Source organism: Pinus tabuliformis, chromosome 4_2 (genome assembly GCF_031772625.1).
Source record: "Pinus tabuliformis cultivar Carrire ecotype Pingquan chromosome 4_2, CPIR1, whole genome shotgun sequence".
Classification (NCBI taxonomy): Eukaryota; Viridiplantae; Streptophyta; class Pinopsida; order Pinales; family Pinaceae; genus Pinus; species Pinus tabuliformis.
The window spans coordinates 883211806-883227168 of record NC_142304.1 but is presented as its reverse complement, the minus strand read 5'-3'; the positions used below and the strand labels follow the sequence as shown (position 1 = coordinate 883227168).

The following is a 15363-nucleotide window of genomic DNA, read 5'->3' as shown; positions in this document are numbered from 1 at the left end:
TTGATCTTCTTCCCTATTTGATTCTAGACCAAGGCTTTGAAAGAGTGGAACCATTTGAACACTTTGTCTTTCTTCTTCAAGAAATAGATCCATGTTTTCTAAGAGAAGTCATCCAAAAAAATTGCATAGTACAAATATCCACCCAAAGATGTCAGGGCAACATCCTTGATAGATCATAATGGACTAGTTGAAGAATATCGATAGTTTGACTCTTGGAATGGTCCCCTTTTATGTTCTACAGCTGCACAACCCTGACATATTCCTTCATGATCTAAGTTGAATTTGGGCATACCTATGACCATCTTCCTTCCATCGGGTAAGGCTTTGTAATGAAGGTGACCAAATCTTCAGGGCCATAATTCAGATTAAAGAGAAGTATCACAAGTCATTGCTCCCAACAGACTTCTTCCAACCTGATAAAGACCTTCAACCCTAAATTCGAGAGTAAATGCATCTCTTGGGTTCCTTTGATAAACACGAACCTTCCCATCAATGAATGTCACCTTGAAACCTTTGTATTCCATCACAGAAATGGAGACCAAGTTCTTTTTCAGATCAGGTACAGACAACACTTCTTGTAAATGAAGGGTTTGACCTTGATTTAAGTGAAGACTAATAGTCCCAATTCATTTCATGGGATAAGTGGCATTATGCCCAAGTATAATCTCCATAATTGTCTTTTTTTCAATCAATTTTGAGAGGGCCTCCTTGTACCCAGTGAAGTGCCTTGAGGCACCACTATCAATCAACCAATGATCCAATGTATCTAGACGAGAGGCGGTGGTGAGGGAAGAAATAATACAAAATTCTTTTTTTCTTTTCTACAACATCAACTTATTCATACCTGGAGTTTCTTGACTTCTTGGGAGGACGACCATTTCCATTTTAAGCAGTGGGAGCATTCCTTTTTCCTTTTGTTGTTGAACCTGGTGTTCCTTTGATTGTCACTGCCCTTGTAGTTGTTGTTATTGTTGAAATCATCTCTTGGAGTATCCTTATTGTGAGGACACTCTCTAGAAAAGTGGAAAAACCAGTTACAATTGAAGCATCTTCCTTTTCTTCATTCTTTGAATCCTGACTTGAACCCTTGACCTTATCTTCTTGACCAACATTGTTCTTCCTCTCGGTATGAGCAGAGAAGGTGGTAGGATTGTTTCCATATGAGGGCTTGTCTCTTTTCATCATCCTTATTTCTTCTAGAGTGCATTTATCCAACAATTCATCAAATACTAGAATCATGTCATTGTTGAGGATGGTAGTGTTAAACACATCCCATTCTCTTCTAAGGCCTCCAAGTGCAATGAGAGTGAGCTCCCGGTCACCAATGACTTCTCCAATAGATAGGAGATCATTATTGATTTCGGTAATCCTCATGAATTAGGATTGAATGGATTCTCCTCTATCCATCTTGATGTCTTTCAAATTGTTATTGAGGAAGAGAACTTGATTTGCATTATTTTCTTAGATTTGACCTCACCTTTCTTGTAGTTTGTTTGTGCAGGTGCGGATGCATTTGAAGGAGGCTGCACTACTCTTCCTTTGACATGGTCCATGGTATCATTTTTTTCCAAAATCAAATCTAGAGAAATCTTCCATGCATGATAGTCAGATTTGTCCTTAAGTTTGTCCTCGGATTTGAAGTAAGATGTAGTCGTCATTGGGACTAGTTCCAAGTCCTTGTCCAACAACTTCCCTTAGTAGTTCCTTTTCCTCACTCTTGCTTGGGCTTTGTATTCACTTGAGCTCTAATACCATGTTAATTTTAGATAAAAATGGTATGTTATATTATTTAGCACAATTTACTTCAATTTTTCTTATCAACCCAACGACAATTTCCAATTTCCAGTAGCAATTACATTAGCTTAAATACAGTGACAGTAAATGCAAATAAAACATAAAACATGTATAGAATACAAGACAAGACAAGAGGACACAATATTGGCAAATGCCAGGGAAAAACCTTGATGTGGGGAAAGCCATTTCATCAAATATTCTTCTTATTCTTCAATAGTTCAACAAAGAGAGAGAGTAGATAGATCAAATTCACTTGCCCAATAAATAAACAAAACAACCCTATCAAAATCAGTAGTCAAAAATAGCCCTAACCAAAAAGTTAACTTTGGTCAAATTAGCATCAAAATCTCCTCCAAGCAGCTCAATCAACAGTTGTCCAATTCGACCTTCCAGGAGAGTCAAATTCAGCCAAAAATAGTTCGGTCAAACCCAGTCAAAAGAGAGAGAAACACTATTGTAATTTTTTGTTGTCAAATCTAAAGTCAACTTGAGGTCAACGCTAGTCAATCTGTCCCAAACACCTCGATTTCTGTGCCAATATATGTGGCCTCCAAAGATAAAAATTATGCCGTGAAAACTGAAGTCAACGGAGGTCAAATGAGCCCTGGTCAACGTTGGTCTGATCCTCTGAAATTCGGCATGTTCTGCCCCAGGAAAATTTTCCCTCCTGCCACACGTGCGAAGAAGAGAGAGGTTGTCCCCAAGTTGTATGAACCAATCAAGAGAGGAGAGAGAGATCTATGATGTGATGAGTGACGTAAAAATGAGGAGAGAGGTTACTCCTATTTATACAATTTGTTGAGGGCATGGAGACACATCTATTGGGCTTCTTGGGCCTACATTTGACTGAGGTCGACCTTGACAATTTGTGCATGAGAGAGAATAAATTCAAAATTCCATTTCTGCTTGTCAGAATGAGATGATACTTATATCAAAATTGGACATTTTGAATAGAGGAATCCAATGCAATAATCATCTCCATCATATGAGTTATCCTAAGGTGGAATTTGGCCTTAGTTTCTAATTTTAACATATGTATACCCTCATAGCTTAAGAAAAGGACTTTTCACCTTGGCTTCTCAGGCTAGGCATAAGAGAGAATATTAGTCTTTTGAGAAGCAAGTAGTTTCTTAACATTCCACTATTGAAACTAATGTTATATCATTATAATGGTGTATCTTGGGACTTTCACTTTATAATTGAAAGCTTTGGAGCTGACACACTTTCATGCATATGTCATGAATGATTGTAAGACTATTATTCCATTATTTGCAGTGTATGTTTATGTTTCCACATACTAATGAAAATGAACTATTTCATTGGATTTAGTATGCATCTTTGAGCTGTGTATTTTGCTTTCATGATCATTATTTCTTTGTGAACTTTTCACAAAATTATTAATGATTCTTTTAGATATATGCATGTATTTATTAGGATAGTACTATTACTTTTCTCTTAAAGACTCGCTTTCCCTCATTTTCAGTGAAAGAACAATTGTACACTTTGCAATTGAATACATCACAAGGTTAACTTACTTGTTTATCTAGAAAGTACATGCATTTATCTTGCGTCGTTTATTGTAGCTAAGGAAAATATTTAAGATTATGACAATTGACCTTATTATTTGGCTGGGGCTCCTACTCCAAACGGTATGAGGTTTGATTGGTACTTCATATCGGGGAGACCGCCTTGATTGTTAGTGGAATTTGGCACCGTCAATGTTGAGGTAAATGGATTTTCCTCTAGTGACTTCTAGAAAATTCATGTGATGGGGTCAAGATGATCTTAGCCATCGAATGAGATGAGATCGTGGTTGTTAGTTGCTCAGTGAGAGATTATAAGAGGAAATTGACGGACATTTAGAGAGCATAATTATATACACAGATTTGCAGTGATAGCAAGGGTGTAGTGATAATGTGAGGGCACCAACAGATCAAGATCAACAGTGATTGAAGACAAAGTTGCCAGAGATAATTCTTCACAATGATTTATAGTTTTTTAGAGTTACAGGGAGGTTGATTTTATCTAAAGAGAGGGTTGATTTTCCTAGCAATGTGAATTGCTTCAGAGAGGTCGATTTGTCCAAATCCAGGAAAAATTTTCGAGAGTGATTACTTTGCACAAGAGAAGCCAAGTTTTCCAAGAGAAGTCGAATTAAAGAGGAGGCTAAGTTTATTTCTAGCCAGTGAGAGTTTTCGAGTGAGGCCGAGTTGCCAGGGCCGCAAGTGAGGACCAGTTCGAGACTTTAAAGGACAACCGGATTGGATCAGAGGGGCCGAGTTGTCTCCAGGAAGCCAAATTGACTTGTAGAAGTCAAAGAAATAATTTTCTGGAGGTTTGCTAATTTATGACAAACAATTTTAATTTTTGAATCACAAAATTTTGTTGAAGAACAAATAAAATAATCATATGCAAAACTGGTTTTCCCCACACTGGGGTTTTTCCAGATACATTTGTCCACAAATATTAGTGTTCATTATTTGTGTGTGTGCAATATTTTCTTAGTTTCTGTGGTTTATTTAATTTTCTATGAAGTTTTAGTAGTGCTTTATTTAGTAGTTGTCACAAAGAAATTGCAGAAGACAAATAATTAAATTTGATAGGAGAAAAATAATGAGTAACTGCAACAATATTAAAATTTCACATCAATAAGTGACAAAGTTTCCCTTCAAATTAATTGATTCAATTAGCCTTGTAGTAATCTTTAGCTATCCACTAATTGCCTTAGAAAAATATTTGAAATGAACCAACAAAAAGAGACTTTAAGATGAATTCCAAAACTTTCATGAAAATAATTCACATTTTGGAAAATAATCTCAATAATTCACAATGATTTGCTAAGCAGGGAGAGGCCTATATTTATAGATGAGGCTCTTAACATCTCTCCTCCTTTAGCTCCCAAAATTTAGGTGACTTTTCATCCATAATATGCTTGGAGAGTAAGTCAAATTAACATTACATTGCTTAAAACCCTCATAATAAAGGGGATAAAATTCAAGATACACCTTATTATCCTTCAAGATACAAAATCTCAAATAATGCTTGTTATCCTTCAAGATACACCTTAAATGAAGGCCCATGCCTATACCATAATTCAAGGCACTTCCACAAGGAATGGAAATGATTTTCCAAGCTAAAAAATGGGTCATAAAACCCCAATAAATAAAGTGAGATCAAACATAGGAGTACATTTTCCTCGAAGATGCACTATTCCCTTGGATTATTTCTTGATTTGACTTGGAATAATTTTAGAAATGTTTGGAACCTTGAATGACCTCCTTATTTGGCTCAACATCCCTTAATTTTGACTTTTACATCCTCCAATGGCTAGGATAGGTGGACGACATCCTTGATTTTGGTTCATTTTCTGTAAAAGACATAACGCTAGTTGCAATTATAATTATGTGTAGACAATGTAGTAAGTAAGTAATTGTGTTATTGATAAAAAAAACTGAATGGTGATCACAATCCTTCATGGCAGTGTGCATATATAGGCATTGACTAGACACGAAGGCGAGTGGTCACATCTTTTGACCCTTTTCCCTTTCATAATTAATGGGCCATTAATTAGTTAAATTATTTAATTTATTATTCATAAAATTATTTAATTAATGTTTTTTATGAATATTTTATTCCTAACATTGCCACCCCCTTGAACGCGCTGCTATGAAATGACATCTTTTATTCTGGATTTCTTTGTGTCTGAAATCCTCATGTGTATTTTCACCTTCCTTGAAGTTGGAAGTTGTAACACCATATAATTTATAATGTCGTCCTTTCCAATTAAACTCCATGTACTGTTCTTCAAGGTTTGTAGTATAGCTCCCTAATTGTATTAACCATTCTGCACTTAGCACTATATCCATTTCCTTGAGTGCTGGGAAAATAAATCTATTTGTAGTTTTAGTTCTTATATCTATATTGAAACCTTATGACATTCTCCTATCTCTTCGAATTTTTTCCCAGTGGCGATAGCCATGATTATGTCCTTGATCAGGCATATACAAAGATCAATTTGTTTAGCAAGATCAATGTTTATACAATCATGAGTACTTCCAAAATCTACAAGTTTATTGACATTTCTCCCTCTTATGATCCCTTTAAGCTTCAGGGTTTTAGGGTGTAACCTCCTTGTCATGTTTTTTGGTAGAGTAGTAGGCTTAATGTTCTTTCTTCTTGGAGACTAGTTCCTCTAATTCGAAGGTGTGATGGAATGTATTTTGCAGTGACTTCTTGTTTTTGACCCCTTGAAGAATTGCTTTCTTCATCCTGATTTTGTTGGACACATGAGATTGCAACCAATGATGGTTCCTTAGGATTTGAACCTTCATTGTGTGTGACAATAATTTCTTCATTGGGTTCTTGTATTTCAACTTGTCTTCCATCTACTATTTTATAGTAGTGTAAGGGTGTGTCTTCACATTTATGTCCTGGCATCCATTTTTCTCCGCACTTGCGACAATTATTTTTCTTTTTTATCCTTTTATCTGACTCATTAGTTTGACTCTTTCTCAACTTCATAAGCATAAAATTTATTGTTAAGGCATATTATGTGTCCTTACATCTATTTCTCTCCACAATACCTACATTTTTTTAACTCCTTTTTACTAGAGTATTGTTGCTGGTCTTCGTCTTCCTTGAATGATGACATTTTGAATTTATGTTTTTGTTCAATAAGCTTTGTCACATGTTTAGCTTCTTCGATAGTTTTAGGTTTGTATAATTTCAATTATGCATGGATATACTCCTTAAGTCCACATCTATACATTTTAAGTAGTTTTTCATTAGTAAATCCTCTTTGTCTTGTAGCTAATACTTTCCATTCATGAATGTATTCGCTTACAAACCCTCTTTGCTTGAGATGAACAATTTTTTCTTAGACATCATATTCTTCTTTGTCGTAGAATATTTTTAGCAAGGAATCCAGGAAGGTCTTCCAATGAAAGGAACAAAGTTACAAACGTCGCATTTTCCAAACCACCATAGGAACCAATCATATGCCTCTACTTCCAAATTGTTGGATGCGGTTATGATATTTTCTTGTTCGCCTATTGGCGGGTTCGATTAAAAAGTGGCTTCCATTTTATTAACCCAGACAATAACACCTTTATGGTCTTTACTATCGTATTCTGGAAGCTCGTTTTTAATCCGTTGGTATTCCCTTTCTGGAAATTTAGTGTAATATTGGCTACCTGAAAAACATATTCAGGTGGATCAGCAGGTTCATGCACAATCCTACCTTGCGGGCTGGATTTTGGTCCTTGAATAGTTTGGACTATTTGCATGTACACCTTCTCCATTAATTGATCAAGTCATTTGTTATGGTCGTCAATTATTTTGGTGCTTTCCTCAAACTTGTTGTCTCTTTGTAATATCTTTTCCATCAGTAATGTTAACTGCTTTTGGACCTCATTAAATGCTATTTGTACTTTTTCTAAATTTCCAAGGCAATATCACACGTCATTGATGTCGTCTCTACAATGACTAATGTCGTCTTATCATTCTTCATTCTTCATTATTCACCATTTTTCCTTTTTTTCTTGGAAAAACAAATTAATCAACGAGGCGCATACCAATGAGAAGTTGAAGAGTATCGAATTCTAACCCTAAGAGGCATTGTATGCTGAAAGGAATCAAAATTGCATAGCTTTAGGTGTGTTGTATAACTGTAGGAAGGGTGCTTCATCTAAGTTGACTATCTAAGTTTTCATATACAGACAAAGAACTAATATGTTGTACGAGCCTCAAAATTATCATACATTGCGATGTCAAAGGAATTGATTGATATGAATATTGAAAGGAAATATTTGTTTACTTAGTTATTTTTCATTAAATCTTTCGCATGTTCCTTCAATGCCCACATGGAGTTTTCTTTCATTGTGTTCTCTTCAGGATTATCCAACTAAAGAATTTTAAGTTTGAATTGAATATCAGGGATACCCAAATAACAATTTCAATTATTTGGTTTCACTGAGTGCGCATTGCTTCTCTCCCGGCTATACAGCAACTTCTTTTCTCTAGTCGATAACCCGAACTTTAATCGCATAGAGATAACGTGCAATACCTAACCTTTATTAATTGAGATAGAATAGATTAATTATGTTTTGTTTTCATCGATGGTGAATTTTCGATTGCGGGTGACTGTCAATAACACACATTAAAATTCATTATTGAGGAGTTGTATGGTGAATTCTCTATTTGTGAGAAGTTGTCTTATTGGTGGTCACGCCAAGCATTTTGAAAGTCACGCACGACTGATCTACATGTTTCTTCTTCCAAACCACCAAGGAAGAGAAGGGGAAACGAGTATTTGGTGAAAACTCAGCTTGAGACACATTTTTAAACTGAAACTCACCCAAAACTCAGAAAAACTTTTATTTTGTCTCTAGGACAAACTTCTTTTATTTTGAGTGTTTTTCTATTACCAAATTTTACGGATTCATCGAGTTTCCTAAGTCCCAAGTTGGTTGACTTTTTGTCGAATCTAACTCCCATAACCTTGGACTAAACTACTGCCAAAACATGGCCTACCATGGTTCCCTATTATTTGGATTATCTGTTCTTGTCGATAATTTATGGAATATCCGAGTTTACATATGTTAGTTCAAGGATTTGAAATTGAGTTACCCTTAATGTATTGCATAATGGAATCTACTTATAGAACATGGTTGCACGATCAAAGTCTTGGAAAGTCTAATCTCGCTGATGTGGAATTGGTCAATTTGATTGAGATACAAAGAGAGAGCTGATCACTACTCTTGGTACTGCAAAATTGTAGGTGACTTCCAAGGGAACCAACCTGTTGTGCTTATTCCATGCTTGTTTGTGTTTTTCCTACATATTAGATATTTTCTTTAGATGGTGATTACATTGTTAACTACTAATTGATCACAATTCTTATTCTAAACAGTTAGAGGACTTTGAAAGGGCCATTAGAGTAACAAATTCGACAAATAAGGCATATTAAAAGGAAAGATGCCCCTACAAGGTATATGCAATTTATTTGAGTGATTGGTAATCAAATTGCCAACATTAAGAAGGAATTACAAGATTAGATAAAAAAGGATGACAATCGAAGCCTATAGTGGGTGGATTTGGATGATAGAGAGAGATATGATCTAGTTATGTTTCTTTCAAGAAGCGGATCTCTTAAAAATAATATAGAACATGATACGTGCAAGAATATTACTAAACAACAATGAAAAGGAAGTTTCTCCACTTCTGCCAATTTGTGGGGTACCAAAGATGTGGTTGAGTTGAGGCTTGATGATATACAACTATTGCATCCAAAAATTGGGTAGTCTAAGTTGTAGTTCATATGACACTCTCACATCAATGTTGCATGTGTTTATTTGGGGTAGCATCGGATGTGCTATAGCCATGAAAATTGGTAGAGAGGCTAAAGCACATGAGATCTCCAAGACACAAAAATGGCCTGGACAGATTGTACCCGGTTTGGGAGATATTAAAATAATTATTATTTTAATGGAGTTACTAAGTTTAAACTTAGGAAAAATAAAATATTAATGGGTATTAATATAAAATTGGGTTAGAAGGTTCCAAAATTCATGGATCAAGCCAAATCTAATCTTAGTCGTTGATTAGATATTTAATCTCGGTCGTTGAAGGACCAACGAGAAAACTATAAGAAGAGGCTTGAGGATCAGTTGGAGAATACACCAGAGTGATCAATCATTTATTTTGCTAGAGCGGGGTTGCTAAGCAAAAGTGAATCATTGATCAGCAGCGAGGGGCAGTGAGTATTGGATGGAGAGGCAGCCACAGTACTAAGAGACCAGTGCAGAAGTAGAGAGAGCGAGAGCAACAGCCAATTCAGGCCAAGAAAAGCCCAGCAGAGATATCTCAAAGGCCAGAGGAACTGCGTCATCCATGTAGAGGCTGCTAGAGTGATGTAGAGGGTCCCAGAGGCTGCGCAGTGCCTCAGAGGGCTGATGCAGGTTAGTAGGAGGCTGACGCAGAGGCTAGAAGGGCCAACGCTGAGATTCAGAGTCGCCGGAGAGGGTTTTGTGGGACAGGTTTTCTGAATACCTATTTCTGAATATAGAGGTATTTTTGTTGTTTATTTTTTCTTTGTCGAGTGATTCGGTTAGACACCTAGTTGTACTCAAGGAAATACTGCATAATAATATACCCTCAGAATAACAACACCGATTTTCCCGCAGTGGGTTTTTCTGGAGACATTTATCCAAAAATAATGGTGTCACTTGTGTGTTTATTTTCTTTCAGCTCATGATCTGTAGATGTTATGATTGTATTGTGTTTATTTCGATATTTAAATGTTTTAAATAACTTGTTTAGAATTTACAAGTAGAAGAAATAAACCAGTAGAATAAAGATTAATTTTCTAACGCATAGAATTAGAAAATTCAACATGGTATCAGAGCATATCATAGCATGGTTGCAAATCACAGGAGAGTTGAAGGCATCAGCTAAGCAGAGCATTTGCAGCAGAATTAGTTGTCCCGAGTGATAGTAGTTGATCCTTGCAGAAGCAACAAAGGAAGGGTTGACGTAGAGGGACTGCGTCATCAATCTAGGCTAGAGAGAGGCCAGCGTAAAGGTTGAGGTGGGCAGAGAGAGGCTCATGCAGAACCACGCAGAGACCAGGAGGGTTGACGCAGTCGCTGAGGGATCTATTTTTGTTGTAGCTGGGATTGCGCAGAGCCTAGAGGCTCAGTCCTTCAGTTGCTGGGGTGAAGGAAGTTGTGGGCAATTTGCAGGAGCGAAGTTGGTGGGGTACTATGTCCAGGACAGTACCTAACAGGGCAAGACCAAGGTAGAGGAAGTTTCTTCTGAGGAAGATTTCTAGCCAAGGAATTTGGATCAGTGTTGCAGTTGCATAGACGATTGGAGAGGGGCAACTTGACGGTTGGCAGAAGGATTTCCAGGAGGGAAATCGAGACTCAGAGGGAGTCTAGAAGAGAGCTCCTAGATAGGAAGTAGAGAGACTCAAAGGAGTTGAACCGAGAACTTCCAGATGGGAAGTAGAGAGACTCAGCAGGGGTCGAACCAAGAACTTCTAGGCAGAAAGTAGAGAGACTCGGAGGAGTCGACAAAGAAGAGCAGAGAGATGGTCGTGAATGGGCTGAGAGATCAGGACAGGCTAGACAAAGCGTCCAACTTTGTCATCTGGAAGGCCAATATCTTGTCTATTTTAGACAGACATCGTATCAAGGGCTTCGCCTTGAGAGTAATGGTTATCCCAATTGACCCGATAGCTAATGAAAGGTACTAGGAGGCAATGGCTAAGGAAAAGTGCATCATCTTTGATGGGGTCAAGGATCATGTGATCCAACATATTACAGAGAAGGAAACGACAAAGGAGATGTGGGACACTTTGAAGACATTGTACTAGCATACTTCCATGCAGAGAAAGATGCTCCTAGACAATCATCTAAGGTCATACCAGATGCAGAAGGGAGAGCAGATAGATGTATTCCTCAATCGTTGAAGGAGATTCGTGACCAACTGACTACCATAGGGGCCATGCCAAATCAAGAGTTGATGGTGAGGACTGCACTTAACGTAGTCTGCGAGGAGTGGGATACATTTGTCCAGAGCATACTGGGCAGGGCGAGTCTTCCATATTGGGAAGAACTGTGGGCTGCTCTTCGTCAACAAGTGATTAGATGACTGACCAAGACGGGAAGTAGCAACAAAGGGGTCGGGATCAAGAAGGAAGAGGAAGAAGAAGGACCTCTCCTAAGTCAAGTGCTTCCATTGTGGGGAACTGGGTCACTATGCAAACCAGTGTCCGAGGAAGAAGAGTAAGGGAGAGGCTTCTGAATCTAAGGCAGCGCTAGTGAAGGTGGAGAAAGAAGTCAAGCAGGATGATTATTGTGCCATGAGTGCTCATGTGCCACTTGAGAAGAAGTGGGGAGACATCAAGCTGTAGTCAAGAGGACTACATGTGATGAGTGGCAGGACCCTTGAGGTACCCAACCTCTTGGATTATACCTTGCTATGGGAGCCCCAAAGAGAAGTAGTAGGATTGGTGGATGTCGGTAGAGACAAATGCAGATGAAGCGACAGAGAGTGCTACAGTGCAAAGTCCTCGGGCAGTGCGAGGCTAGCAGGCTACAACAATGCGAGAGGCACAGGAGTGTTACAACGGTGTAGGATGGCACAAAGAGGTGTGCAAAGATGCGAGATGCAGGGAGTTGTTGCAGCAACGTAGAGGTCAGTAGTGGGAGCACTTGTTAGCGACAGAGAGGGCTTCAGCATCGGGAGTGTTTCTAGCCTGACAGGGATGTCAGAAGTTGGGTGGATCAGTTACTTACTTCTCAGTAACTGAGTTGCAGTGCAATAGCAGTGTGCAGTAGCATGATGCAGCATGATGAGAGTGGGGTGCAGTGCAAATGCAGTGTTGGAGAATGGACCAGCAACAACACGGATGTAGAAGGAGCTGCCGTATGGATGCAACAGTGGCAGTGGCAGAGCCATGGGTAGCAGTAAAGGATGCAGCAATGCAGAGGATGTTGGGTAGGGAGGCCTAGCATCAGCACAAGTACCGGTGTCGAATAATTAGTGTGATGCTCAGTGAAGAGTATTACTAGAGCACAGTCCTTGCTAAGAGGGGTGTTTATTTGGGGTAGCATCGGATGTGCTATAGTCGTTAAAATTGGTGGAGCGGCTAGAGCACATGAGATCTTCAAGTCCCAGAAATGGTTTGGACATATTGTACCCAGTTTGGGAGATATTAAAATAATTCATATTTTTAATGGAGTTCCTAAGTCTAAACTTAGGAAAAATAAAATTTTAATGGGTATTAATATAAAAGTGGGTTAGAAGGTTCCAAAATTCATGGATCAAGCCAAACCTGATCTTAATTGTTGATTAGAGATTTAATCACAATCGTTGAAGGACCAACGAGAAAAGTATAAGAATAGGCTTGAGGGTCAGTTGGAGAATACACCAGAGTGATCAGTCATTCATTTTGCTAGAGCGGGGTTGCTAAGAAAAAGTTAATCATTGATCAGCAGCGAGGGGCAATAAGTACTAGACAGAGAGGCAGGGACAGTACTGAGAGCTAACAAAGAGGGTCCTAGGGTTAATGTGGGTCAGCAAGAGGTTGACGCAGAGGCCAGAAGGGCCAGCATTGAGCTTCAGAGTCGCCAGAGAGTGTTTTGTCGGACAGGTTTTTTGAATAACTGTTTCCGAATATAGAGGCATTGTTGCAATCTATTTTTTCTCTATCGGGTGAGCCGGTTAGGCACCTAATTCTACTTAAGGAAATACTGCATAATAACATACCCTCAGAATAGCCTCACCGGTTTTACCGCATTGGGTTTTTCCGGGGACATTTGTCCAAAAATAACGTGTCACTTGTGTGTTTGTTTTCTTTCAGTTGATGATATGTAGATGTTGTGACCCTATTGTGTTTATTTCAGTATTTAAATGTTTTAAATAACTTTTTCAGAATTTACAAGTAGAAGAAATAAACCAACATAATACAGATTAATTTTCTAACGAATAGACTTAGAAAATTCAAGAGCATGTGTGTTGAATAAACATCATAATGGATTTATAGACTTTGAAGCGAGCATCAAGGATTTTAAATTTGTTGTGGACATGGCTCACAAATTGTCAAGAATAAGAGATGATCGTCACAGTGGAGATTCTTTAGAACGAACAAATGGGCACAAAATAAGTGCAATTTTAGGTGTTGAGTTTGGATCTTGGAAGACTGTGATTGTTGACAATGACATTGATAAAATATCATACAATAGCATGTGTGAAAATTTTGATAATGGATTCAACTTTTGGGGCTTTATAAGCAACCTGAAGTTCATGCCCAACCTCAAATTTTCCAAGAGTAGTGTGAAGAGATGGAAAGGTGGTGAGGGGAGTTCCACTAATCGCTCCAACCGTGAGAAAATGGCCATACCTTCTTCTAATGGTGTATGTAAAATGTACTTGGTTAGTTTGTCATTTTCTTGTATTATTTGTATTTGTGTTTTGGTCCAATTTTAGTTCTTGTTTTAGATATTGAGAGCAATATTCTATTTTTCCTAAGAATATTTTACCCAAAAAGTTACATATTAAGGTATATCATTAGAAAGCATGGAAGCCCTTGTATGGCCATGATACAAAATCAATCCCGCTTTAACTATGCTCATGTGCATTTCCAATGTGTTTTCACTACTAGAACACCCTCCAAAACTTCACTTCATACAAATTTTGGAGCCTACTATCACCGTCGTATCTAGTGTTTCCTTTATCATCAAATGTCATCTCATGTTATTCTATGAGTTTCAAGTATGCTTGAATGGTATCAAGTGTTGTCACATTGATTATAACATCTTTAGGTGCATTTCATGGTCATAACATCTTTGTTGATGTAAAACGACACTTTTGGGTTGCAATCACAGACACCTCTCTCGTGGTACTTGTGGAATGTGTAAAAAGTCGTGTTTTGATGTATATTTATCATTGTTCAAGCATGTCTAATTTTTTTCGATGAGTTGGTATTATTTGCATATGGTTTTACTTCTAAAACTCATCTTGCTCACCCCTTGACCAATCATCCAAACTTAATTTCGGTTACAAAACGACCCCATTAAGGCTAATATCACATGAGCACACTTTGAAGCCTTGATGGGAGACCCTTCACTATTCAAAAGTGTGCCCTAGGCCCTCCTTGAGAGTTGGGCACACTTCAGAAGCACAAATACCCTTCCCTATTCTGAACTACGCCCTCCAAAAATGACTAAGTCTTCCTTGAGCACACTCTTTTGACTCGAATAAGTGCGCCCTACTTAAGCACACTAGTGTGCCCTGAAGACCTGAAGCTCATTCCTTCAACCTTCTCTTATGTGCCCTCCTGAATTGCTTGAGCCCATTGGCTCACCGTGAAGGCAAGAAGCCCTAGCCTTCAACCTTCAAGAGTGCACCCTGCACCATTCCTGAGACCTCTTAGGCACATGAGCGCACCCTGAAGGTAAGAATCCTCAACCATCAGCCTTTAGGACTGCACCCTGCGCCCTCCCTCTCTCCCTTTAGCACATAACGCACTTGGAAAGCTTAAATATTTTCCCTTTGTCCTTTTTACTTGCGACATGCGCTTTGCCTTTATTACTTTCTCCCCTTGGGCGCATGAGCGCATGTCGAAGCCTCGAAGATCCTCCTCCCCAGTCCTTCATCCTTTCAGAGTGAGCCCATGCGCACTAAAGCTTATTTTATCATTTTAAGCACACTAAAAAGGCATAAACAAGAAAATATGCATAAAACATGGTATAGTAGGAGAATTTTAGACTGATAGTTGCTCGTCATGAGTGATTGTAGAAACAGGTATTCTAGGGACCTCATGGAAAGCACACATGAGGAAGATCGAGAAAAGAGGATAAATAAAGGAAGCAAGAAAAGAACCAAGAACACACTTAAATCTTGATGATCGAATCACCCCAAAGACTCCAAGATTGAAGCCCCTTTGGAAGGAGGAAACGCTACAATCGAAAAATAAACAAAGAGAAAAGACAGAGTGGCAGCTATGTCACCATTGGAGAAAGTCCATGTCATCAGTCACTATCAGTCCCAATCATCAAAGAT

The 15363-nt window shown here is 38.3% G+C and overlaps 1 pseudogene; it reads left to right on the top strand.

Moving 5' to 3' along the window:
- Positions 1 to 8438: 8438 nt before the first annotated feature.
- LOC149172518 (uncharacterized) overlaps positions 8439 to 15363 on the top strand; it is a 72842-nt pseudogene continuing 65917 nt past the window's right edge.